The sequence below is a fragment of the Myodes glareolus genome, chromosome X (assembly GCF_982192425.1).
Source record: "Myodes glareolus chromosome X, mMyoGla1.1, whole genome shotgun sequence".
NCBI classification, from domain to species: Eukaryota; Metazoa; Chordata; class Mammalia; order Rodentia; family Cricetidae; genus Myodes; species Myodes glareolus.
In genome coordinates, this window is record NC_142053.1 from 100057534 (window position 1) to 100084890 (window position 27357).

Sequence of the window (27357 nt, forward strand, 5' to 3'; positions counted from 1 at the left end):
CATATATAACTTCTTGATATGTATGTATATATAGTATATATGCACTTATTATATACACAAATATACAGATAGTCCTATTATGTACCTATGCATAAAAGACAACATTCCTATTCTTAGATTTAAAAAACCCTTCACTTTAGTTTTATAACTAGTTTAAGCTGTAGAAATTTATTTTGATGTAGAAATATTATTGTTTATTAAGTTACATGTGGATCATTATTTTATGATATTCTTACTAAAAACAATTTTACAATCCTGAAGAGGAAAGTTCTTGCAAGCTATAACCTTAAAAGTAGAATTTGGGTTTCTTCTCCTGTTAGTGCTTAGAATAATTCTATAGGTCACTGATGTCAAATTCCTGTCTTTACTGCTTTACAACAAACCCCCAATTTAACCTTTATAAAAAGACACCCCAAAAAGGAGTAATTCATATATTCCCAGAGGTTGCAAACTGACCAAAAGAGTCACCTTTAGGGAAGCCTGTTTCCAAATGCTTGTGGCATTTGTCATTCTTCTGAGCGGCTCTTCATTTTTCTGCAGCTTTTACTCACCAGAAGAGACCTCAGCCATTTCAAATTCTGCGGAGGTTGGTGACACCTTCATAGGAAAGCTATGTGCTGATTTCCCTGTTGGTACTTTTCTGTTACACATTCTATGGGGTATGACAAACCTGGAGGTAGAGTCATAGTCAAACACAGGCAAAGCAGGCTCATAAGCTCTGACCAGCCTCACACAGGCAGACAAATGCTGAGCCCTTCTGCACCTGTTTCTTCCACTCCAGTTGCTCTGAATAGTGAGGTATTCTTTACAGATTCCTTCACAGCCAGCACTTTGCAAACACTCCCCTCTCCCAGCAATGGTTTCTTCCCTCACAGGCTCAATCTACCTGATTACGTTCCCCTCTAATCAGTAACCTCAGCTCCTCCAGTAATAACTGTGCCATTTGCTTTATATAGGATTTCTCTAAGACTCAGGCATCACTGGAGACGAGGAATAGAAGAGCTGATTATTATGAGGACACCTGTATTTTTGTCTAGTCGTCATGTGAACTTGACAGTGCAGTCATCTATGTAAACATGTTAGTGAAAGAGAAGCAGAAAGCAAGAATCGTAAAAAGAGACCGGACTCAGAAAGTTATGCACCTGTGTGATGCTAAGAGAAGAAGAAAAGAAGCTCTAAAATTGTCCAGCACCACTCAAATGCATCTCAACATCCGGTGACAGGATTAAAAGAGAAAAAGACTGCTTGACATTCAAATATCTTTCTCCACATAGACCTTTGGAGAAGCTATTCTAAAACCTGAAACAAAATAAAATGCTACACAAGCCACAACACAGGAGGCGCTTCTTACAAGCAAACGAGGATTATTTGAGATTAAAACTAAAACCCAACCATGTAAAAATAGGGTCCTTAATAAGAGCAATAATCCATGAAACTTACTCAAATTTGTACTTGAATTTATACTTTAAACCAGAATCATGTTTCTTGAAAATACATTGTTCCATCCTTCTATAATGAATGTTTACGCAGAGCATAAGACTGGAGTGGATTTTCAGATTAAAAATAAAACTCTTAAGCATGTCAATCCCCATTTGATCAAAGTATTGAAAGTGTTTTATCAAGTGCTTCATTAAACATATATACCAACATATATACAGAACTGTCATTCTGTATGCTTTTTTCTAAAGAGAGGTGTTAAAGTGATTGAACTTAACATGAAGAATCTTAGAGTTGCCTTTATTACGTCTTAGTAGGCTCAATGCCTGACATAGGTCCTGGCAAACAATAAGTGCTCCACATATATTTAGTTAATACAAACAAAAACATACAATATACAATTTTACTGTCATTCCCACAGATATTTTTGAAAAGCCAAGTCCTGCACTTACTTAATTTTTACATCAGATACAATAATACAAGCCTGTGAAAAAACTTAAAATCTTATTGTTTTTGTTAACATAAAATATTCGCCTATTACAAGCATATTATGTGTTGAAGTATGTTAAAATGTGACTGATGTTTTTTCTCCCTTGTTTCTGTTTCTATTCTCCATGTCCAGATGCAGAAATTTCATTTGGAGAAAACAAACAGGAGGTATTGGTGGCACAAAGCTCATTAATCCTACCACATCTCCTTGCCTACACAGAGTATTGCATCCAAATTACAGAACTAAAGAAACTTTGTAGCATGAGTGTATAATTAGCATTGCTGCTAAGTGAATGGAAATGGAGGTTGCCTAACTTAATTAACTGTAATGATTACTCATTGTCATCCTGCTTAGAAGGATTAGTTGAGGGTATTTCTTCTGTGGTATTACACGAGGAATTTGTACTTCCCTCTTAGACGTATAAACAATTATAATACAGAGACAAAATGACTTTTCAATCAGATATAAACTTTGTTGAAAAACAATAGTAAATTTTACATATCACTTAAGACTGCAGCAAATAAATAGTGGGAAAATATTTTGTGAAGCTAATGCTAAAGAATGAAAGAAACTGTTAATAGTTTGCAAAGAAAAATAAAACAAATGCTATTATATGAGTTTATGTAAAAACAATTAGTTCTTGGTTCACGAAAAGAATACAATAGTTTAAGATCTAAAATGCAAGTTTAAAAGTAAGAGTCATATAACACGGCACTGCTGGATTGGTTGAGTACAACTCTACAGATATGAAAGATGCCCACATTGTTTTCAAGGACATATGGCTAAGAAATGCTATGATCTATCTGTTCCATAGAAGACACCTGAATGAAATTAATAAAAAATATCAAGGATCTACACCAAAGACCATTCATTAACTCACAAAAAAAAAACCCAAGTATTGGATAAACTTTCTTTCACTTGGTTTCTGTTTATGAGAGAAGAAAAGGTTTAGAGAGTCTGTTTCCTAACAGGGACTTAATGATTATTGAGAATTTTCAGTTTCAGGCCTTGGTATTTTCAGGTATTGGTATTTCAAGGATATTGGCTTTAATCCTACTGCATTGACATCATTTTGACTATACCATTTTAGAGGCAAAAATCCCGGTGGATCAAATGGTATCCCTCCATGATTTCTAATTAGAAATGGTGATGAATTCAGTTCTGTCAGTCTCCTTAGACCAACATGTCCAAAAAGGCTACTGTGCACACACATCACCTAAGTACCTTGATAAAAATAAATAATCAATAATTTTAGAAGAGCTTGAATTCTAGGTAGTAAGGCCCTCACTCAGCAGTTCTCAAATTCCAATGGTAAAAGCATATCGAGGATTTTAAAAATCCCAATAAAAATCCCAAGCTATATTTCATAGCAATGACATCAGAGCTCAGGATGCTGACTTGCTTTCATGCATATTCTCCAGGTTCTGAGGCTTAAGAACCCATCTTCCAAGCAAGAAATCCCTGTATCTTTGAAACCAAGACAGCCTGTCACAGACATTTTTTTATTGCTTTTTGTGGTTATCAGTGTTCTCACTGCATATTCCCAAGAGTTGTTGCTGAGTTCTTTTTCTTGTATGTTGTTGCACCCTAACTATATTACTCCACTACTGTTTCAGTGCAAAGTACATTCATATTATATGACATCTGCTACTTGCCCAGAATACTTATATATGTAAAAATCACAGATTTTGAAAAGAACAGAATACTAAGTAAAAATGAATACAGAAAATGATCTCTTTGTTTAGTAACTGCAGCCCAATATACTACTATACAGTGAAAACCTAATGCATAAATGATCATCAACTCCTATACAAGAACTGGTAAAAATGAGAGTCATTTAGAATGGTAATACATTTTGACTTCTTGGGAGTTTTATAATGATTGTTATTAGAGATTATATTCTATTATACATTATTATTAGCAGTGAGAGAAAGGTTTGAATATCTGCTCTGTGACGTCCCTCTGTATGCTGTGAACATGTTTTACTACCATTGGTTAAATTTTGACCTATGGCAGGGCAGAATATAGAAAGGCAGGAAATCCAAGCAGAGATAGAGGATGAAAGAAGGTGGAGTAATGGATATACCATGTAGCTACAAAAGGAGAACAATTCAAAAACTTACCAGTAAGCCACAGCCTCATGGTGATACACAGATTACTAGAACTAGGTTAACTTAAGATATAAAAGCTAGGTAGGAATATGCCTAATTCATTGACCAAGCATCATTGTAATTGATATAGTTTCTGTGTGATTATTTGGGTCTCAATGGCCAGGAAACAAAGGTGCAGTCTCCAATTACAAATATTTTATAATTATAATGAGTGTGATCAAAATTTTATTTCATTAGAGTTCCCAAGGGCACAAACTTAGAGGAATATGTTCAATAAGTTCCTTATTATTATTAAGATGTTTTCCATGATTTGTTTCAATAGAGACCCTAAGCACAGCTCTAGATACTGCATCATGTCTGAAAGTGGTTAAAAAAATGGATGAAGAAGAAGGGCAGAAGCCCATTCCCATTATCTTTTCATCAGTCTAAGTGACACTGAACTAAGAAGAGACAAACTGGAAAGTTTACTTTCTTTCAGTATTTGTGTGTCTCTCAGGGATGATGGTTCTTTTGTTGTTGTTTATTGATATACATATATATATATATATATATATATATATATATAGTTGTGTGGAAAGCTAGAAATGATAATTCATGGAAAAGGAATTACAAACAAATTTTTGAGTTGAGGAAATCATTTAAACTTTTAGTATTATCAAACTTTTGAGCTCTAACATATTAGCAAATGTTCTATATAGATTCACAGCTTTGGGATCAATGCAGATGAACTATGGCTAGAATTCCAGATCTGCTATGTATCTCTGTATAATCTCACATCATTTAGCCCATATTTTATTATCTATAAAATGGGCAAATTATTAAATGTAGCTTCCTAAGATTGGTATCAACTGCAAAGTATTTAACAGAATTTATGGAACACTTATACTTAAATGAATAGCGACTACTCTTTGTCAACAACAAAAGTTAAGATTGTAACAGTTCACATTTCCCATGGCTTTAGAGCAGAGGTTCTCAACCTGTGGGTCTGAAACACTTTGTGGGTTGCATATCATATCCTGTATATTAGATATTTACATTACACTTCATAAAAGTTGCAAAATTACAGTTATAAAGTAGCAACAGCATAATTTTATGGATGGTGGTCACCACAACATAAGGAGCTGTATTCAACAGTCACTGCATTAGGAAGGTTGAGAACCACCGTTATAGAAGAAATTAAATCAGATAATGCACACTAAATAAGCCTTTGAACTGTAGTGTGATGGACTTTCCCCCCTACTTTTAGTGTATATGTTGTCCAGATACTGATTTTAAAGGAACATAAAAGATAAAAAATATCAAGAAGCCGAGTTTTTCGAATAACTGTTGTGAGAGTTTAGACTCGAATAAGGAGTTGAAATCAAATGGAGGCACTGTGTATGGTTGCACAATTCTAAATATGTAATGTGTAATGGAAGAATGTGGGCTCTTGAAGGATAGATCAGAAACTAGAACTTCAATAACCTGACAATGTGGTAAATAAATTGGAAGTAATTTCATTGAACAGTTGTCTTTATAGTGATTACTCATAATAATCATACTTTTCGAACTATCATCTTGAACATTATGTTTCCACAGGATGGTGATGGCACATGCCTTTACTCACAGCACTCGGGAGACAGAGACAGGCAGATCTCTGTGAGTTCGAGGCCAGCCTGGTCTACAAAAGCTAGTTCCTGGACAGGCTCATAGACTACACAGAGAAAACCTATCTCAAAAACAAAAGAAGGAAAGAAAATTATGTTTCCTATGGATACTTCACAATAACAGTAAGTTATCCACCTCCTATTAAAAAGAGAACAATCAATCCAGCTTGTAAACACATTGTCTAATCCAATGCCTGTAATCACAAACTGGAAGATATTATTGTTTGCCAGATGTCAATATAAAATAAAAGGTTATGGTGCTTCTTCTGCAAGACTAAAGGATCACAGTTATAATTGTGCTGAAGCAATGTTGAAAAGGTATATTTTTAATAAACAGCATACTAGTCTTGGATTATCTCCTAAGAAGAGCTTTGGGTTCAGTCATCAAATCTTAATTAAGGTTACTATTGTTGTAATGAAACATCATGACCAAAAGGAATTTGGAGAGGAAAGAATTTATTGACTTACATATCATGAGTCACAGTACATAGAGGGAAGTCAAATTAGGAATTCAAATCTGAAGGAATCCTAGAGGCAGGAGCTGATGCAGAGGCCATGGAGGTGTGCTGCTTACTGGCTTACTCCTCATGGATTTCTCAGCCCTCTTTTTTATAGAACACAGGATTACCAGCCTAGGAGTGGATCTGCCCACAATGGGATGAACCCACCTAAATCAATCACTATTTAAAGAAATGTCCAACAGTCTTGACTACAGCCCAATCTTATGAAAGCATTTTCTTAATTGATGTTTAGTCCTCTCATATGTCTTTAGTTTGTATCAAGTCTACATAAAACTAGCCAGCACACATTGCATTTAAGAAAGCCAAATTCTTGGAGTGCTTATGATAGTATCTGTATAATTTCCATGATTGTTCTATAGGTGGGTGTGCCTATGCAACTCCTTAGAAATTCAATGATTGTTTAATATCATTCTTTTCTGTCCATGTTTTTCACATGGATGGGGTTTCAGCAATTTGGGAGAGAAAAAAAAGGCAGACACTAAAACCTTCAAACATTGTACTTTAAGTATATTTGCTTTCAGAAGTCAAACAAGATAAAAATTGATTTATTGTGAAGAGTCAGTGTAAATTTTCTTCATAGCTAATGATCAAAAATAATTTCAGAACTAGAATCACCTAAAAGAATTTTTTGCCCATCTCCAAGTGTCAGGTTTCTGTACAAATTTTAACAGCTGAAAGAATTTCAGCCAACTTGAGAACTTTTATTACCCTATGTCTCTTTGATCGGAGCTCCCTCCCTTAGCTCTAAGCTTTTCTCAATGAACTGAGTAATGGAATCTTGAGGGACAACGTTAAATCCAGCAGTAGAAGCAAAAACCTTCCCCACTGATAAGTAAAAGGATATTTCTGACAACAAAACCTGGGGGTATATATATCCAACTCAGCCGGCCTTCAATTAAATGCTACTTGGGAACCCCTGAAGGTAACAACAAGGACTTCGAGTGAAATAAAAATGTCTACAGACATTCTAGAGACTATCCAGTCTCATAGAGTGGTATAGATAACTCCTGGCCTTAGAATTATTTGAAAATCCCCAAAACTTCACTGTCTACAATTAATAATGACACACTGTATTTATAAATAGCTAAAAGTATAGATTGCTAATACTCCACAAAAATGATAACTTGATGATTGGAGTTATCATTTTTGGATAGGTCAATTATCATAAGTAAATCTTTCTCCAATATATATTCTTTGACATGTTATATTGTACCCTATGAATATTAGCAATTAGTACAGTAATTACTATATTACTATATTGTTCCTTATAAAAATCTATGATACTATCAAGACATATACAATTTTTTTCTAAACCCACTAAGCTACACCTGAGACTATTAATAAATAGAAAAGATTCTTTCACTTACAATTAGCATTCAGCCAATGGCATACTCACCATATCATTTATAAAAATAATAGGTATAGTATATAGTTTTAATAATAAAAAATCACTGGAATTGACTTAAAATATTAAATTAGATGTATATCCCTGTTCTTTAGAAATCTATGGATGTCTCCAACATTTCTGTAAACATATTTTCAAACATTTAATTTTTTTCCTATTTTTTAGAGTATTTTTATTGTAAAAATGAGAAGAGATGAAAACTAGGCAAAATAGAAATGGAAATTGTTTTAGTATGCGCAACTAATAAATTTATAGGTGTTCAATGAAAAAAATCAAATTATTAAATGATATTTAATTATATTGTAAACATATAAGTTAAATGGATTAGGCAGTTTACAAAATTGTGTACCTGATACTAAAAAGGCATTATTTTGAGTGGTTAAACACCTGGGCTCTGGAGACTAAGTGCCTATTTTAGAATTATGGCTTTTTATCATACTGGTACCATAACCTAGAACATGCTATCATTTCATGTTATTATATTAATTTTCTCCTTTTAAAATGGTATAATAATAGTGCTTATACTAAAAAAAATTATTGTGAAGCATAAATGGGTAACATTTAATATATAATGTAATTGAAACATGGCCTGAAACACTGCATACCAAATTGTCAATAAATGATAACTATCATTATATGGTTTTCAATAGAAATATATGCATCAGCCGGGCGGTGGTGGCGCACGCCTTTAATCCCAGCACTCAGGAGGCAGAGGCAGGCGGATCTCTATGAGTTCGAGGCCAGCCTGGTCAACAAGAGCTAGTTCCAGGACAGGCACCAAAAACTACAGAGAAACCCTGTCTCAAAAATCAAAAAACAAAAGAAATATATGCATCAGACAGGCAACTACTTATTATGAAATACCAAAATTATGAGAAACTATGGAGGAAGAGAGGGAGACAGTTGGACAGGAAGTTCCATCCCTAGGCCCTAACAAAGACTAGTGACATTTGATAGCCACCAGGAGAGAGATAATTTTCTTTAAGAGTGTGAATTCTCTAGTAGATCAACCACACTACAAGGCTGTTCCCACAGTCAAGGGTATTTGGGCTATAAAAAGTAGATTCTATGGATTTGAAAGAGAGAGAGGAAGAGAAGGGAGGAGAACACAAAGTTTCCTGGTTAAGGAGATAGAAGTGGATCTGGGGAGAGTTGAATATGGGAAGCTTGACTATGATCAAAACACATTGCATGAAGTTCTCAAGGAATCAATAGAATATTATTTTAAAAAATCATGAGCAACTGTGAGTCTTATTAGGTTTTTCACTGCACCTAAGAAATTAGGTTCGCATTAATTTTGTATCAGAAAATTAAATTCCTTTTATAATTTGCAAAGTATTGAGTGATTAGAAAAATGTGGTGCATATATAAGAGAACTATTCTGAATGGCTAAAATACCGTAGACTAAAGCAGGTTGTAAAAGAGTAGCTATCAATACCTAATTGAGTAATTTGATTTATTAGTGCTATGTTCTGAACCTATTTTTTTCTCCCTAAATTCATATGTTGAAGTAGAATCCCCAAAGGCATAGAACTAAAAAGTAAGGTGTTTATGTGTATCCATCCTCAACGCAAGTAGTGCTCTTGTACAGCTAGTTCTTCTGTTTGCCCATTCTGCTATGTGAGAACACAGCAAGACAACACTATTTATGGAGTACAGAGTACCCAAGCTTTCCTTTTCATGCAAATTAGTCCAGGTAAAATCACTTTATTTATACATTTAATCATGTCATTTCAGTTTAGATAAATTTAATGAGCTGCTTCTTTATGCTGGATATATATTTTTGTGCCAGAAACTGTAACTTATGCTTCCTCATATTTTCAGCCATGTCTGTAAATGGTAAGGGATGAATAACCGCTTGATTAATAATATTCACTTAGTGAATCAGAACTCAAACGAGGCATATATATATGTAAATATTAATAATACATATTTTGCAACAAGCTGGAAGACATGAAGAATTAGAAAAAGTATGGATAGGAGGGAGAAGAGAAAATTAAAAAAGAACAGAAAGCAGGACTTTTATAAATATCATTAATTTCCATTTAGTATTATCAACAAGTATAGTGTGTAATATTCATACTAGAGATGAAGTTTAAAACATCACCACATTTAAAATAGTAAGGACTGCTCTTGCTGCATAATTGGTATTACTCATTTTTCGTGTATTAACTCACTTGTCATAGTAACCCTATGATGCAAAGTATCACTAAGTTGATTTTATGAAGAACATGAAGGGCATAAATAGCCTACCAATCAGTACACGGAGAAAATGAGGTAGGTTTTCAATCTTGAAAGTCCAGTTAGAGTTTAATCTTAAAATGGTTACCTTACTTGTTTGCTTTGTTGTTGTTTTACTGTGTAGCTCTGCCGGCTTGTTGCCCATTAAGCAGTCCAGGATGGCCTCACCTTCATATTCCCACCTTCCTGCCTCAGTTTTGCAATGCCTGGATTACAGGCAACTACTCTAGTCTAACCTCTAAAACATTAAACATTGTTGCTCTTTGTTTCCATTTTAATGTATACATTTGATGAATAGTTCTTAAAGTTTCGTGAACATAAAATAAATTTTACCATTATCTATTTGGCAGAGAGAAAAATCAAATGAAGATCACCAGCTGTGATCCTTTCATTACATAGTGTCAGCAAAACTTCCATTTTATATAAGACCTTCAATGCTTAGTTAGACACCACTTTGTAAAGCAAAGATCCAGTATTTATGCACACATTGTAGTAATTTTCTTATCCCAAGTAATAACTTAGAATGACCTTCAATAAATCACTATACTTTCTGAGCTTTGATTTTTTTTCATCTACAACTAAGAAGTTCATCTAGCTTTAGCATTCATTCGATGACTTACATTCACTTACTTACACAATACAACTTCTAAGAAATATATATTTAAACCGTTATGGGAATGATCACTCAGGACTCTTCTTAATAGATTTTTCTGAAAGAGTAACTGCACTATATTTCTAATGGGCACTCTCCCTCTAAATAAGTAAATTATCCTACAAATGCTGATGGAAATGACCCCAAAAGATCTTCCATCATAAATTAAGGAAAGTTGACAAAACAAACATTCAAAAACTCTAAAAACTGTTTATCTGTAACACATTCTGATGAGTTGATACTATATATAAATATGTGTGTGTGTGTGTGTATGTATATAAAGCCATTGGTATATTCCCACTGTACAGTGATGACAGCAATTAGCACACTTCAAAAGATCAGGAAATAGAAAGAGATTACCCATTCTTTATGTTCAGGCTTTCTTTTTTTTCTCCCCATTTCAAGTCCACCTTGTTTTGTTCGATCCCCCCATACACACACTGTGTAAATATCCTGTCTTTTAAGTTACCATTGATGGATCTGCAAGTTTGTTGCCAAGTGAAAGCCTGAACCAAACACAGCAGGAGTGGGAGAGAGCAGAGGAGTCGGCCAGATGAAGTGTGCACACAACCTGCACACACTCTTCACTGGTTGTTGCTTCTCTCAGCTCCCTCTTGTAACATTCTTGCATATAGCAAGGGCTCAAGAATTTTCCATTTCTAAACCTTTTTTGTTCTTAGCTTACTAGATTCAGTTTTACAAGTATGCAGGTGTCTTTCAGGTAGGAGTAGCATTAGACTATTGTTTTGTGTTGTCCCACTTCATTTAACAGCTCTGGAATTGGGGTACAAGTCCTCACCATTAGACCCAAGCATGCTCTTTAGAGATTTCCTCCAAAATCTGTGTCCCATATCAGGAAAACCACCTTACTAAGTGATACAGAAAGGACAGCAAAGCAAACAGACTATTCCAGATGGGGACTATTGTTATTCATCTTATGTTCTTTTGGTTTTGGTTTAACTCTCTAAAACCTTTGCTATGTAAAGACATAAATCCTATCTCAAGATTTGTCAGACTAGTGTGTAAACTTTCTGAACATCAAGATTTGTAAGCCTATTTGCTATGATTTTTAAAAAAATTCTAAAATTCTGTGCCTATGGTTCCACCAGCTCTACCATACACATGCCACCAGGGAAAACTGTCCCACACCAGCAGGGACAGCTCTTTGTACCCATCTCAGTGAAGGTTCAGTACTGATGGTGTAGCAGAAGCCAGAGGCCTTGAAACAGACCAGTGACTCATTGCAATGAAGATTTCCAGGTATAGCTGTTTGGACAAAGGGGTATACTGTGTGACACAGCACAGCTCCCAAGGCCATTACAGTGAATCAATGGGTGATAGAAGATGCAGGAATGAAGGAAGGGTGAAGTGGAACTGGAGACAAAATAGCTGTGATGGGTCTGAGAGCAGGCTGTGGTTAAGAGAGAAGTAGGTCATGGCCCAGAGGAGTGGGCAAGATATTTTTATTAATTTTTAATTTAAATTTTTCTATTTTCATTTGTGGGTAGGTTCCAGAGTGGAGGGCAATCATGAAATTGATTGAGGGAAATGGATGAGATTGAGGTACATGATGTGGACTTCTCAAAGAATCAATAAAACATATATTTAAAAAGAAAACGAAAGAAAAAATTATTAATCTTACAAAAACATCTTTAAAATCCGAAAGACTAACTTAAAACTCATAATGCCAAGGTTGAAAGTTACAAATCTATATATTGGTAATATTAAATGAAACATGCTTCTTGCTTTCATCTTAGCTGCTTAGCTCTCCCCGTCCCACACTGGGCTAGTGGCAACCACATGGCTGATAGCTGCCTTTGCTAGGGTTGTAAAGGATGGATTGTGCCATGTGGCTTCACTCTAATCGTGATTAAAAGTGACATGGTCAAACGAGAGGAAAACAACTCCTAGATATGAAGCCTCAACCAAATGATTTCTCTGCTGTTACCAAGACCTCCCCTTATTTGGCCTCAACACATAGTCACTTCATCTCTAACCTCTTCAGTCTTCGTCAATCTCTCCTTAGCAATAGGCCACCCCAATCAATTCTCCTGGGCACCCACTTTCAGCTCACTGGCAGCTGTTAGTCCTCCCCTTACTCCACCACGGGAATTCCACTTACTCCCAGCTCCCTGACCTAACTCATCCACGGTTTTCCTTCTGTGGGAAGTCACTGGGATGGATAACTTGGTCAGGGTACATGTCCCTTTCTCACTAAGCAAACTCTTAGATAGAAAAGATATTGGGGAATATATGAATCTCACCAGCAACCTTCTCCCCCAGGAGTACAGTAGGGTCTGGGACCGGGCTAGAACACATGCAGACAAGTCCAGACAACTTGTCTTATGGCCTGTCTCAATAAACTTGCCCTTAAAAGTGACACTCCTTTTCCCAGAGTTTCCCTGATATTAGAGCCAAACTAAGTGTCTAGAGAGGAAGCCCCTAAGACCACAGTATAAGTCTTAGTGGTAGCCTTGAAGGCATACCATGGAGAGATGCAAAAGACCTGAAAACAAAAACACCTAATATGAGCTGAGGACTTTCAGTCAGCCATAGCAACTGGCCAGGCTCCCTTGACCTCCCAAAGATCAAGAACCTCCAGATCCCTGCTTCAAATTGATCAGAACAGTCAATGGGTCCAGGTATGTCTAAACCCTCATGAAACATTTCAACCATGTCCACGGTGTCACCAAGAGGGACACTGGCCCACAGACTGCCCCCATGTCCCTGGTGGCATGAGGATATCAAGCCTAGAAAACCTTCCAGCCAACCTCTTAAGTTTGGCCATGAACAACTGAGGGATTCAGGCTCCTTGGCCCTACCACTAACATCTCTGACAGAGAACCTCAGGTAGTCATCACAGTACAGGGAGATTCATCTTCTTCCCTGTGGACACTGGGTTCACAATGTCAGTCCTGATGGAGTTTTGGTAACCCACCTCTCCTTTTCATTTTCCTATTGTCAGAGTAGGGCAACCACCTTACCAGTCTCACCAAAACTCAGAACTTCACTATATCTTTAGGGGTATCCATATTAATTCCTTCCTTGTGGTACCAAACTCTCCTGATCACTTTCTCGGAAGGAACCTCCTAGCCAAAGTGGAAGACTCTATGTTTTTGCACCCCACCCACTTGACACTAGGCTTGTCACATTCCCCTCCTCCTTCTCCAAACCACACTGTTTGGCACACCACTTTCCTTATCGACTTTCCAGGTGGATCCCATAAACACCTCTATAGCCAAACATCGTCCCCTCTAATCATTCAGTTATAAAAGCCCACCAAATATATCACCTAGGCTCAATATTCACCCTCTCCCCAAAGCCTCAGGGAACTTAAGACACTCATTTTCAACCTTTTAAGAAAAAACTCTTCACTGCTCCACATTTCCCCCCTTTAACAACCTCCATTCTTAGAGTTTAAAGACCCAATGGAACGTACAGCTTGGCTCAGGATCTCCAATTTATCAACTCCACAGTGGTTCCTTTTCACGGCTCTCCTCTCCAACATTCCCTCAGAGACATCTTATTTTTTATTTCTAGACTTCAAGGATGCCTTATTTTCTACTGCTTTTCACCCCCACCCAACCACAAAATACATTTGCCTTTGTTTAGACTAACCCAGACATTCAATTTTCTACCCACCTCGTGAGGACTGTCCTATCCCAGGGGTCTTGGGCAGCCCACATCTATTCGGTCAGACTTTTGCCTCTGACTTACGCTCTTTGCCTCTTTTGAAATTCAAGTTTATACAAAATGTAGACTGTTGGGAGCCACCTGGAGGCACAGGTGGTCCTGCAGTTTGGAGGTAGCCATGTGGGGCTGAGCACCCCTGCCTGCACCCTTGCCTGCACATGCTCAGACCAGCAGAATGGCATTAACCAATCAGGACAGCGTTCAAGCCGCTCCACCGTTTAAAAGCAGCTGCCTCGGGGCCCAACGCTCTCTCTCTAAGCTTTCTCTCGTCCCTGCTCTATCGTCCCTTCCCCCAATTTTCCTCAAGGGAATGCTCCAAATAAAGATGTGACCAGAGAAGGAATTCTCGTTTTTGGTGGGGTTCATTCCTGCTGGACAGGATGGCGCCCCGCAACTGGTGCTCGAAAACCCGGGACGCTGAGGGACCCTGACAACTACGCCGGGGGACCCTGAGAAAGCCCGGGAGAAAAAGCCAAGATCAGACACCAGCACAGAGAGCCTTGAATTTCAGAACTCTGAGAACATGGAGCGGTGAGTGACGTCGGTTGAAATCCCCAGAAAGGGGAGGAAAAGAAATGTAAAAAGGAATTTCAAAGGATAGGCCTAAATAGAAAAGAAAATAAAAAAAAAAAAATCAAAGTTAAGGTATCTGAAAGAAGGTACAGAAAGCAACGGGGAAGAAAAATCCCTTAAGTTCAGTGCAGGAGGAATGTAAACAGCAGCAAAAAAGGCGAGGTAACTAAGGCGGGACTTTGAGGACGATGGGGTACGGGAGACCGCGGCTTCCGCTCCCTCTCCGTCCACCTGCGTACTCGCTGATAGAGACTGGAGGCAACAGTCTCGTAGGGAGGCAAACTTGATCACTGCCTTCCCTGTTCTTAAAGAGCCACAGAGCTTTTGGAGGTGATTTTCGCCTAATTTTGATAAGAGAGCTCAGTCTCTGGCTCTCACGTACAAAAAACTTTAATTTTTGACTGAGAAAGACAAGCTGCTTGATCGTGCTGAGAGTGCTGGCGGCAGCCGGCCCGCCTTTGAGCGGTAATGCCTGATTAGAAACACGGAAGTGGGCCAGGCACGGTGGTGCACACCTGTGATCCCAGCTACTCAGGAGGGAGACGCAACCAGTTGCTGGCGGGAAATTTGCTGGAGTCCGCAGAGGCCTGCGAATAGCCAGGTCGCGGGCAGGCTAAAGTCCGTGTGACATCAGAGGCTATATGTCCCGGCCTTCTGGCGGGGCTATGGTTTTTGGAGGACTTTTTCAGCACCTGAGCGGACTCGCCTGACTGAGGCGGAAGCTGCGTGGTGAGCAGCGGCGCCATAGAAGGCAGAGAGGAGCTGAATCGGCTCTGCGGAAAAACTGTGTTTCCATAGCATCATGGGCGGGCGGAGATGAGTTCCCAGAGAACGGGGCTCCGCGCGCGGGCAGACCGGGCCCTCCACGGGTGGGCGGATGCCCCCCCCCCTCGCCGGAGCTTGAAAAAGACTCACAGCCGGCGGTGCGAGTTCATTGCCTGAGGTGAAACGGCGAGCCCGCGCAAGGCCCGGGGCGGAGCCATGCCTTTGGGCCATGCGGAGCGCGCCATTATGGGCTTCAGAGGCGGAGCTGTGGCAGCTGCCGCTGTCCGCTGCTGCCGCCCTCAGCCAAGGTCGCCAAAAATTCAGTCAGATAAAAACATTTGTCGCCAAAAGATTAGTCAGATGAAAACATTTATCCCCCAAACATCGCCCCTTTGTCAGCAGGAAGTAGTAAGATGATCGATGCTACGCCCATTCTCCCTTAAAGAACTGGTCGTGATTATCATAATAAAGGCATGTTTACCTGGTTACCGTATCCTAGGTAACAAAGAAAGGCGGACCTTTTGCCTGAGGCACCTGGTGAGATAAACAATGCTACCTAGAGGTTTTTCCATCTAAATAGGGGAGCTGGAGAGATGGCTCAGCGGTTAAGGGCATTGCCTGCTCTTCCAAAGGTTATGAGTTCAATTCCCAATGACAACTGCTTTGGTTTTTAAACAATAGAGGGGGACTACACTACCAGTGACAGCTTCCCCCAGAGAAAGGATTTCTCTTGCATTCTATACACTTAATTTTTAATTCAAAATTTTGCTGGTACAGGCAAACAAGATTTGCTTTTTGAAACAGAGACCTGCAGATCTCTAAGTTCAAAACCAGCCTACTTCCAGTACTGATTGTGCTGAATTTTTACACTGAGAGTTTTTAGTACTCTTAAATGTTAATTTGGGAGGAGAGTTTTGTTTATGTTTTTCTAGGAATGCTGACATACATCTGGATGCCAGCGAGACAGACCAGAGAGATAAAGAAGACGACCCAGTGGATGCTGAGTGTCCTGCTGTGGAAGATTCATGCGGAGACAGCAGAGATGACCTTCTGGGCGGTGCCAAGAGCAGCTGTTTCACACCATCGACTTGAGCAACACCCTGTGCAACCTCTTATCTCTTACTCTACTTTGCCTTTTCCTTCCTTAGGAATGGGTGGGAGCAGAGATATCCTTGGCATGCTGCGTCTAGGTGGGGACCAGATTGGAAAATAGTTTTGCCTTATTGCTCTTAAAGACAATAATTAGGGGGAGATGTTGGGAGCCACCTGGAGGCACAGGTGGTCCTGCAGTTTGGAGGTAGCCATGTGGGGCTGAGCACCCCTGCCTGCACCCTTGCCTGCACATGCTCAGACCAGCAGAATGGCATTAACCAATCAGGACAGCGTTCAAGCCGCTCCACCGTTTAAAAGCAGCTGCCTCGGGGCCCAACGCTCTCTCTCTAAGCTTTCTCTCGTCCCTGCTCTATCGTCCCTTCCCCCAATTTTCCTCAAGGGAATGCTCCAAATAAAGATGTGACCAGAGAAGGAATTCTCGTTTTTGGTGGGGTTCATTCCTGCTGGACAGGATGGCGCCCCGCAGTAGACAATTTCCATTTCATAATCTATCCCTGAAAATCAGCGAGGCCAACACCACTACCTTACTAAACTTTCTATCCAGCTGGAGATAAAGGGTTTCACCTTCTGACATCCACCTACCCACTCCCCAGGTAATTTATCTGAGATTAAAAATTACTACAACTCACAATTAATTAATAAAAATATCTAATCCAGTCACTTTCAGTTTCTACTACCAAGAATGTAATTCTGTCTTTCCTCTTGATAGCTGACTTTTTATGCACTTTCTTGATCGCTTATCTCTTCTTATTTCCCCCTTTATGAAGCAGCCCTTATCCCCTCAGCTGAACCCCTTCTTGCACCCATTACTAATCTATTTTGTCAACTTCAATGTGTCCTCCTCCAGGCCTCAGTCCTATATCCTCTAGACTTAACTCGTCTTTCTCTCTGCGTGTTACAGAAAAGGGTCTTGGGTCATCATCTGAGTCTGCTTTGCTCCAGTTGCTTCGTTAACAAAAAATTATACACCTATCCCATCTCTTAATATACAAGGGTAGCCAAACACTCCTCCTTTCCTGATTTCTATTGTTTTCTGGTAGCGCTGATAGAGGATGCCACACTCACCTTTCCCAAGCTTCAACATTGCAAAATGACTCAAGTTGCTGGTTTGACTCTCTTAAGGTGTGTAGAGATTATTTGTTTCTGCTGGCTTCGGCCACTAATCACACATGGTTCCAAACTCTAGAGTTTGCTTCTTCAGCAACTTATTCCCTCTACCTGACATAACCATCTGTCTCTCCTTATCTACTTGGTAAGTTTTCTCTCTCTGGCTCCTGAAGCCTGGTGTGCCTTCTGAGGTCCCACTGCATGGACATCTCCCTGCTCTGCCCTTAGGGGCCTTTCCATGTGATCAAGTCTCTAGTTCTTAAGATATTCACTCCTCTCCCTCTATTGGAACCCTTTCTGTTTTCTTGCCTCCTTACACTAGGAGCTGCCTGCCAAGTCCTGAAGCTTCCAAAGACCACCCCAGCCTCTGTGAGCTTGTCCTGCTCTTTCTCAGCTCGCCTCCCAGATTCTCTAAGGCTTCCTAGGCTTCTTTCTTGCCCCTCAGTTCTCATGTGGAGCTTATAGAAACTCCCTCTGGTGAAGTCCTTTTTTGAGACCCTTCCTCTCTTATTTCAGACTCAAATTTTATTAAAGCCTCATTCTGTTACCACAAGCAGTTTTGGCTCAATATAGTTCAATGGTCAAAGTTGGCAGGCTCTATTTTCAATGGCAACAATTTCTACCACAGCAGAAACAAATAACCTGAAATCTTTTATATCTAAACATGCTCTCTCTTCCTCTATTTCTTCCTATCTATACCTGTCAAAGGTATCTAATACATATGGAATTTTAATGTCCAAGAGGCCCCTCACCCACCCGTCAGTCTATCCTAATAGGGTTAGAAAATTGTTCTGTATTAGACTATCAGAGACAGATTCACTTCCCTATAACATTTGGACAATGTTGGTGTTGCCTGCCCTCTGTATCAAACTCATGACCACTCTTTGTGGCCTTGCCCATAGGTTTATTAGACTCTCTCACCTTGCCACTCACTAATTGCTCTAAGTCAAATATCACTCCTGAGGAACACACTCTGTGAGTTTTCTGCATTTTGAAGACTGCAGCAGTACCTTAATCCTTAATACTACCAGACACTGCCTATATACAAACCTTCACAGCGCCTCGATTCTCTATGGCATTCAAGTTTGCAGCCTACCCATTGGGCTGTCTGGAACTTGTGCCCTGTTGTTCCTTTTTCAAAAGCTAGGGGTGCTGCCTGTTGAAGAACCCTGGCCAGTTCCCATCAGTGTTCATAGTGGCATTACAGGACAAATGAGAAGCTCAAGTCCTGCACTTTATCTCAATCCTGGGTGTAAGCACTGGTGTTGACACTGGAGTAGCACAGATGGATTACTTCCGTAGCTGTTTACCATCGGTTTTCCTCTCAGCTCATCCAGGAGCCACAATGCACAGTTCAGACCCTCCCCACCCTCCAGGGCCAAACAGACTCACTGGGTGCTATATTGCTACAAAATCAGCAAGTATTAGGCCTACTAACAGCAGAGAAAGATGATCTTTATGTCTCTCTCTGGAAGGAATGTTGCTTTTATGCCAACCAGATGGATCACTAAATAAATAAATAAATAAATAAATAAATAAATAAATAAATAAATAAATGAATGAAAGAAACAGCCAGTGGAACATTGGCAGTCCAATATAGAGTAAGATATTGCCCTTCTTAATCTCCTTCTTCTTTTCTTAATCCTACTAATTGCACCCTTCCTTGTAAACTTTTGTCTAGATTTCTTCAATAAAAGATCAAAAAATTACTAACCAGACTTTCAATCAGATGCTATTACAGGATTACCACCCCCTAGCTACCAGCCCCTAACCTGCAACACCCCAGTACACCGGGATGGTGAAGTTCAAGCTTGCCCCCAAGGACTCCAATGCCGCCATTCATCAGGAAGTAGTCTAATGATAACATCACCTCTTTCCCAATCCCTGATTGTTTATCATAGCAAACAAAAAAGGAGTAATGTAAGCACCTTAAGGAGTGAATGGCCAGTCCCTCAGCTCCTAACTGCCAGGATACCCTTCCCCTCAGGATTTTAGCACACATTTTCTAACTTCTTGAATCAATGAGTTTTATTGGCGTTACAAGAATACGGGTGTAGGAATACTTACAGGATGAGAAATGACTCAAAGACAGCTATATCACCAAAACCGACACCACCATGGGTGAAGCTCACAAAAGGTGATATTGGAGTACACTTCACAGCCTGCAAGAGGCTCAACAGGTTGGAAATTGAGCTTTTCAAGTAACTCGGTTGCTCTAAACCTCTCCCAGGTATCTTAGTTTGTCTCTGTTTCTTTCAGACTGCTTGGTTGGTCTCTGCTACTTTTGGGCTGCTAGCCTTGGGTGAGAGTTGTATGTTTATTTTTTTCAGTTTAGTGTCTCTGAGAGAGAATATCTGCCCTTTTTGTGTTTAGTTTTGGAAGGGAGGATTCTAGTGAATCTGGTAAATTTCAGGGACTTCCTGAAGTTATTTTGAGTTGTTTACTTTCTGTCTTGAGATGTTAAGGGCTCCTGAGAAGTAAGAATGCTTCAATCTCAGAGGAAACTAGCACACAACAGTGATTAGGAGAAACTGATCGTAGATAGTAGTAAAACGATGAGTGAATCTCTCAAGTCACTTCAGTGAGTTTCATTTAAATTATGTACATATCTCTTAACAATGACTCATTACACAAGGAATCATTTTATATTTTGTGAAAACACAACACTTGGTGATTAATATTAATATCTAAAATTTAATGTTTTGTATGCACATGCATGCATATATATTTTATTTCAGGAACATATACACACTGAACTGAAATCCCAAAATAATCATTTAAGATTTCTTCACTAAGCTGAAAGCTAGTGAGAAAATGAAAGATAAGATTCTTAATTGGCTCAAATGCTACCTAGTCAATTTTTACTTGGAATAACTTAATCTACAATTATTCAAATGGTGACCTATTGAGAAGTGTAATCTAACACAGCAATGAATATAATTAAGAAACAGGCCAAGAAAAGAAATTTTTAAAGTGTAAAATTGACTATTTTTTTTTTCAGATCTTCTCACCACAGATCTAAAAAGTTCACAACATCTCTCAGAGAAAGTGTCAGGCTCTATTTACTACCTTTTAAAGTTGAGGTTAATGAGCTTACATTAGTAATTAAGATTGAATCTTGTATCTTATATTGTTAATTATCTTAAATAGTCTATTGTATTGCAATATATTTATGAGATTGATAATGATAAAAAGGGAGTTAAACGTTTTGAATTTCAACATCTCAGCTGTGTGTTATGTACATTGTAATATGGTCTTTCCTGCTTGTCAACTCACAATTTTTTTTAAAGGAAGTGGTAGGGGGGTCTCAACTTTTCTATGAAATGTAGAATTATAGACTCAAATGTTTGGTGTAGTCATAAATTTCTTATTGTAACAAAATAACCATTTCAAATTAAATTTACTGTAAAATATTTTAAGTGTTGGTAGAGGGAGTATATGAAAATGAAAGCTAATATGGAAAAAACTAAAAAAATGAAAAAAGTCTAACCCTAATTTGTACTATTTTTAATGTTGTGGTCCTGGAGATAAAATATAAAACATTGACATGACACCTCTGAACCAGCTAGGGTAACATGCATTAGTTCAATCACCAAGGTTAAGCTTATAAACTAAAGAAAAAAGTAGTTATGTTTGTTTACTACTATTTTGACAGATATGTGTTAATTAGAACATGGGTCACTCATCAAATTTAGATTTATAAACTAAGGAAAAACGTAGTTACATATATTTGTTTACTACTATTTGAACAGACATATGCTAATTAGAGCATAGTATAACCTTTATTTCATTATTCAAATTGCATTTCTATAATCATTATCATTTTGATTTTTATGAAGAGTATAGTAGTAATGGTGGTGATGTTTATTTTGGCATGATTAGAATATCACTACTGAGTATTTTTATACAGTATCTTTGGAAGTATTTATTATTATAATCGGTGCATATATTTAGAAATTAAGTCTTAGAAAGTCTTAAACAGATAGTTTAGGCTGCAATAGTGCAAATTAAATGTTGCTTTCATTTTTGACTATAACAAATTTATTCTTAGCTTCTTAAACCTTCGATTATAACAGCTTTATTCTTAACATTTGATGCCAGTATCATATTGTATAAGTTAACAGTGTCCAAACACTAGAAATTGTTTATTGTTTACATATAGGATAGAAATTTGGTGCTAACTATTGCAAGAAAATTACCAAGTTCTTATTATGGGTGATTTCAATAAAGCATTAAGTGTCCATGTTATTTTTCTTTTATGTGGTATCATGATCCATTTTATATAGTTTTATAGTTATAGTTATAATATAATATATGATATGATATCATGTATATTATATATTATACGTTATATTATATATATGTATCATATATACATCATATATACTCTTAGCAAATGATGCAAACAATAGTAAATTTTTGTAACATAAACAATTGTAAACTTTGAAAGTAGTTTCCTGAATAGTTGGAAGAATAAGAACATGAAGAGAGGAAATAAACACCAATAATAAAAGAGAAAATGAATATAAGGTTTAAAAATACACAACGAAGAGCACATGTATAAAATATCTGCAAGTTTCATTTTGTGGCATCCTGTCAATACTGATATTTCAGGATATTTGGGGTTTCAAAATAGGCATGGTCAACTTATTTCACTATGCATCTAAGGATACAAATGAAAAAATTGAGCACATGAGTTTAAAGTTCCCAAGAATGCATAATTTACAATGGAGGATGCTTTCGAGTACAGAAATTAACTGTAGGAGTTAAAATGCAAACCCAGACCATCACTATAGTATAAGTATAGTATATGTATGAATCGGGTAATTTATAGTGCATTTATCGTCATATGCATTTCACCTCTCATATATGCACCCTTTTAGCAGTATGCTTCAATGCTTAAAAAAAGTCACTAGTATATTTGGAGATTTATAGTCAAGATTAGCTTAGATTTAATGAAAAGTCCTACCATCACATGAGTAAGTAAAAGAAGTCTGGAGACTCTGGAGTTATTACGTTAACTAAACTTAAAATGTTCTTCCCTCTCTACTTTTCTTATCCGTTATTTCCCTGGATGTTTATTTGAATATATTGTATTCTCATAATGTTACCAGAAAGAACAAGAGGGAATTGCATTTGACTTTAATACAGAAAGTATAATGAAACAGAATTATTTCAAACTCAGAAAGGGTTCAAAGTACATATAAATAAGTGCTTGATTATTTCTGAGATTCACAGCATGTGTTTTATTCTACTAGCAATGATGTTTAGTTCATCGAAAAGGTCCATAATGGTATTTGGTACATTTGACTAGTCAATAGTTCTGATAATATTTATAATTATCAATTGAATAAATTTTATTGATTTACCATTTTAAGCCCCTTAAAATAAAGAAAACACTAATATAAACATTTTGTGTTTCTATTTTCAACGAAGAAATTCAGTTTTCTAAACAGAATAATGCACACCAGGGAACAATACTTGAAATGTCTGTGAATTGTGCTCTCTGAATGTTCTTGGCCTTTGCTCATATGATTCACCAAACCTTCTAGGCATGTAATTATCTCTTAATACCTCGCAACCTGTCATGCAATATGCCATTCGATAGATGAGAATTGACCTTAAATATCATTATATACTAGATCTTAACAATTTAAACAGTAATTACTGATGGACAAAATGTTTGAAGTTTACAACTTAAAACAAATTTTATAGTAAATTACAGATTCTTCATTCTATTTATTAACAGAATGATCTTTGGAGATCACATAACCCAATAATTAAATTGAAAAATTAAAATGTATCTATCTAACTTAAAATTCAACCTAAAATTCAAAGCTGTACTTTAAGAGTTTTTGTTGCATTTGTTTTTGCTGCATCTGCTAGAGAATGCATCACAGAATCCTTTATAGAAATTCGCATGAATCGTTCCCCTAGAAATGAAGAAGCAATGCCTCTAATCTTGCGCTTTCATTGGTTTGATTGCCACTTCAACTCAAAATGGCTTATGATAATTAGTGGGTATGGAATAATCAGTATTGCTCAAAAAGCAATTGCCTTTACTGAGAAACAAAGTTTCTAAAGAAGCACAGTAAACTCCAAGAAACAAACAATTTAAGCTTACACACCTCCCAGCCATATTTTTAAATGAAGCAGATGTACTCAAAAGTGAACAAAGAGGTAGAGAATATTTCTCAGGGTTCAAACAAGAATAGAGTCTCCAACACTTGAATGCCTGTATTTTTCAAAATGATTAAATACAGTGTATAATCTACATGTCACATTCACATTTGAGGATTGTTTTTCTTATCAATAGGATTAAAACTTTACATTATATAATTATAATTAATAATTAAAGCGGGATATAAAATTTTTAAATGCAATAATGAAAACAATTTAACAGTCATGCTCAGTTGCCTTTCTTACATAGACCAGGCCACTTGCTTCAGAATGGCGTTACCCACAGTAGGCCAGGCTCTTGTACAAAATTAGCACTTAAAAAAATGCTTCACAATCTTGCTTGTTTTCGACAACCTGATGGTAAGGCTCTGTCACTGAAGATACCCCTTATGTATGGCATCAGATGCAGAGAAGTCGAGCAGTTTCCCACCTGGAAGTTATCACCCTAGTGACTAGTGTTCTTCTCTGCACACTACCAGAGAAGAAATGGAACCAGCAATCACCGAGTTACAAAACCTGCAACCCGCCTGTGAGATACAGTGGTACAATAGGAGCACAAATGTTATTGGAATAACCAACCCCTTTGTTTTGGATTTAAGGCCTTCTCCATGAAATGAAGCCTGTACCAGACAGAGGTGAAGTGACCAAGAGCCTAAGATTAGACAGCTCTTAGATTGAGAAAAAATACTGTTGATATTATTCTGCTAAGTGAACATACCAACAAAATGATTCCTAATGATACTATTGCAGACCCATAGATGACTGCCTACATCCTCATCAAAGAAACTTCTTGTAGTAGCTGGGGATTAAATCAGAGACCCACAAATGAACAATATTTAGAAAGGGACAGATTTGGCTATACACAGGCCTGCAAAGATTCAAGCTGGTTATGATTCCAGAACTGACTGGAGAATAGAGGAGCACAGGATACCGCACTAAGAAGGAATTTGCTATTGATATCTCCTGGTAAAGGGAAAAGGAGTTTTTTTCAACAGAGATCATACTGAGAAGTGGTTGACAGACACAAAATGAAGTCTTTATTTTTGTTGTTGTTTTTTTCAAGACAGGGTTTCTCTTTAGCTTTGGAGCCTGTCCTTAAACTAGCTCTTGTAAACCAGGCTGGCCTTGAACTCACAGAGATCTGACTGCCTTTGCCTCCCAAGTGTTGGGATTAAAGGCCTGTGTCATCACTCCATGACAAAGTCTCCTTTTATTAATTATTAGGAATAGTTTATTGATTTTTTTCTACCCTAGGTCTCTCAGCTAACTAATTTCCAGTTCCTGGTCATCCAGACAGTGCTGGGCATGGGCTCCCTCTCTTGGCATGAGCCTCAAATTAGACCAGCCATTGGCTGGTCACTCCTGAAAGTTCTGGGCCTCCATATTCAAAGCACATCTTGCAGGCAGGACAGATTATAGTTCAAAGGTTTCGTGACTGGGTTGGTGTCCTATCTCACCATTGGAAATTGCCGGATTACCGTAAGTGGTTGGATCATGTTCCATAGCCCCCATTGCTAGAAATTTTTGCTAGGCTCACTCTTGTTGAAACTTGGGAGTTTCTCCTGCACTAGGTTTCCACATTGCCTCCTCACAAAAATGCTCTCCAATTTCTGTCATCTCTCCCTGTACTCTCTCTTTCCCCTCCCCCATTTCTCCTGGTAATCCCCACTTGCAAAATCTATTCCATTTCCCCTTCTTAGGGAAATCCATGTATTTCTCATTGGGCCCTTCTATTAACTAGCTTCTCTGGGGCTGTGAATTGTAGCATGGTTTCCTTTACTTTACAGCTAATGTGCACGTATGAATGAATACATACCATGTTTTTCTTTTGTGGTCTGGATTACCTCACTCAGGATAATTTTTTTTTCAATTAACTCCACCTTTGTTTCATTGTCTTTTTTTTGAGTTTAGTTTTGTTTGGGCATTCTTTTGTCCAGTTCTTTGCTTGATTTTCTGAGGTTGAGAGTTGTTTGTTTTGAAAGAGAGAGAGAGAGAGAGAGAGAGAGAGAGAGAGAGAGAGAGAGAATATGAAGAGTTGTGTAGATGGAATCTGAAGGAAGTTGAGGGAGGGAGGTACAAGATCAAAATATATTGAATATTTTTCTAAATATGAAAGCATACAAATCAAAATAGGAAAAAAGAGACAGAAAAGAGAAAAGAAGAAAAGATGGTCTCACAGACAGGGACATAGGCTGATCCAATGTAAACGGTGCCATGCCTGACAGTCCCTCTTCTGTGGTGCTTCTAGTTGACACAAATTAATCATAATAGGCCCTCACAAGAAAGTTACACTCAGTTGAGGTGGACTATTTTGATAGATTAGATAGCTGAAAAATATATATAGATCCTCCTGGAAATTGGAAGCAAACAAGACTGCAGGGCAAAAGTTGTGAGCATCGGGGTGGGGGCAGGGGTGGGGTTGAGGTTGGGGGAAAGGGAGAGGGAGAGAGAGAAGGGACATGGGAAGGACTGACAAGAACTTGGGGGAGTGGGAGGGTGGAGATGGAGGAAGGGCAGATACAGGAGCAGGGAAGAAGATACCTACATTAAGGGATCCATTTTATGGTTGGCCAGGTGTCCACGGGGATGTCCCCAGTTGGGTCCTTGGACAGCAGAGCAGAGGGTGCCTGAACTATCCTTGCCCCACTATCACGTTGATGATTATCTCGAATATTACCATAGAATCTTCGTCCAGCAACGGATGGAGATAGAGACAGAGACCCTCATCAGAGCAACGGACTGAGCTTCCAAGGTCCAGTTGAAAGGCAGAAGGAGGGAGAAGTTGAGCAAGGAAGTCAGGATCGTGAGGGATTGGTCCACCAACTGAGGCAGTGTGCCTGTTCTAATGGGAGCTCACCAAATCCAGTCTGAATGAGCATGTGATCAAACCGGACTCTCTGATTGTGGCTGACAATGGGGGCTGACTGAGAAGCCATTGATAAAGACACCGGGACTTGTTTTTACGGCATGTTCTGGCTTTTTGGGACCCTAGTCTATATGGATGCACAGCTCCCTAGGCCTGGATGTAGGGGGGAGGGCCTTGGACTTCCCACCGGTCAGGGTTCCCTGTCCTCTCTCAAGCAGGGTGGGAGAGGGAGGAGGGGTGTGGGGGAGCGGGAGGGGATTGGGAGGAGGGAAGGAAGTGTAAATAATTGAATGAAAAAATAAAAAAAATAATAATAATTGAAAAACTCAAAAAAGAATTTTTGGAAGTCTCCTACTTTGGATGAGGGAAATCTTTGTTTTCTTCCGGTTATGGTTTAAATAAAAATGATCTCCTACAGGCTCATGCATTTAAATATGTGTTCCTTCTTGTACTATTTGGGGAGGTTCAAATACAAAACCTTCATTAAGTGGGGTTGGTTGACAAAGGGTGTTCACTGGATGCAGTACTTTTGAAGTTCTATAGCCTGCTTCTACTCC

At 38.2% G+C, this 27357-nt stretch overlaps 1 protein-coding gene and 1 pseudogene across 8 annotated transcripts in view; one reads left to right on the top strand and one right to left on the bottom strand.

Moving 5' to 3' along the window:
• Positions 1 to 27357, bottom strand: part of Dmd (dystrophin) — a 2257783-nt gene that overhangs the window by 2043891 nt on the left and 186535 nt on the right. The gene's annotated exons all lie outside the window — the stretch shown is intronic.
• Positions 15539 to 15719, top strand: LOC148117424 (Nuclear RNase P; annotated as a pseudogene).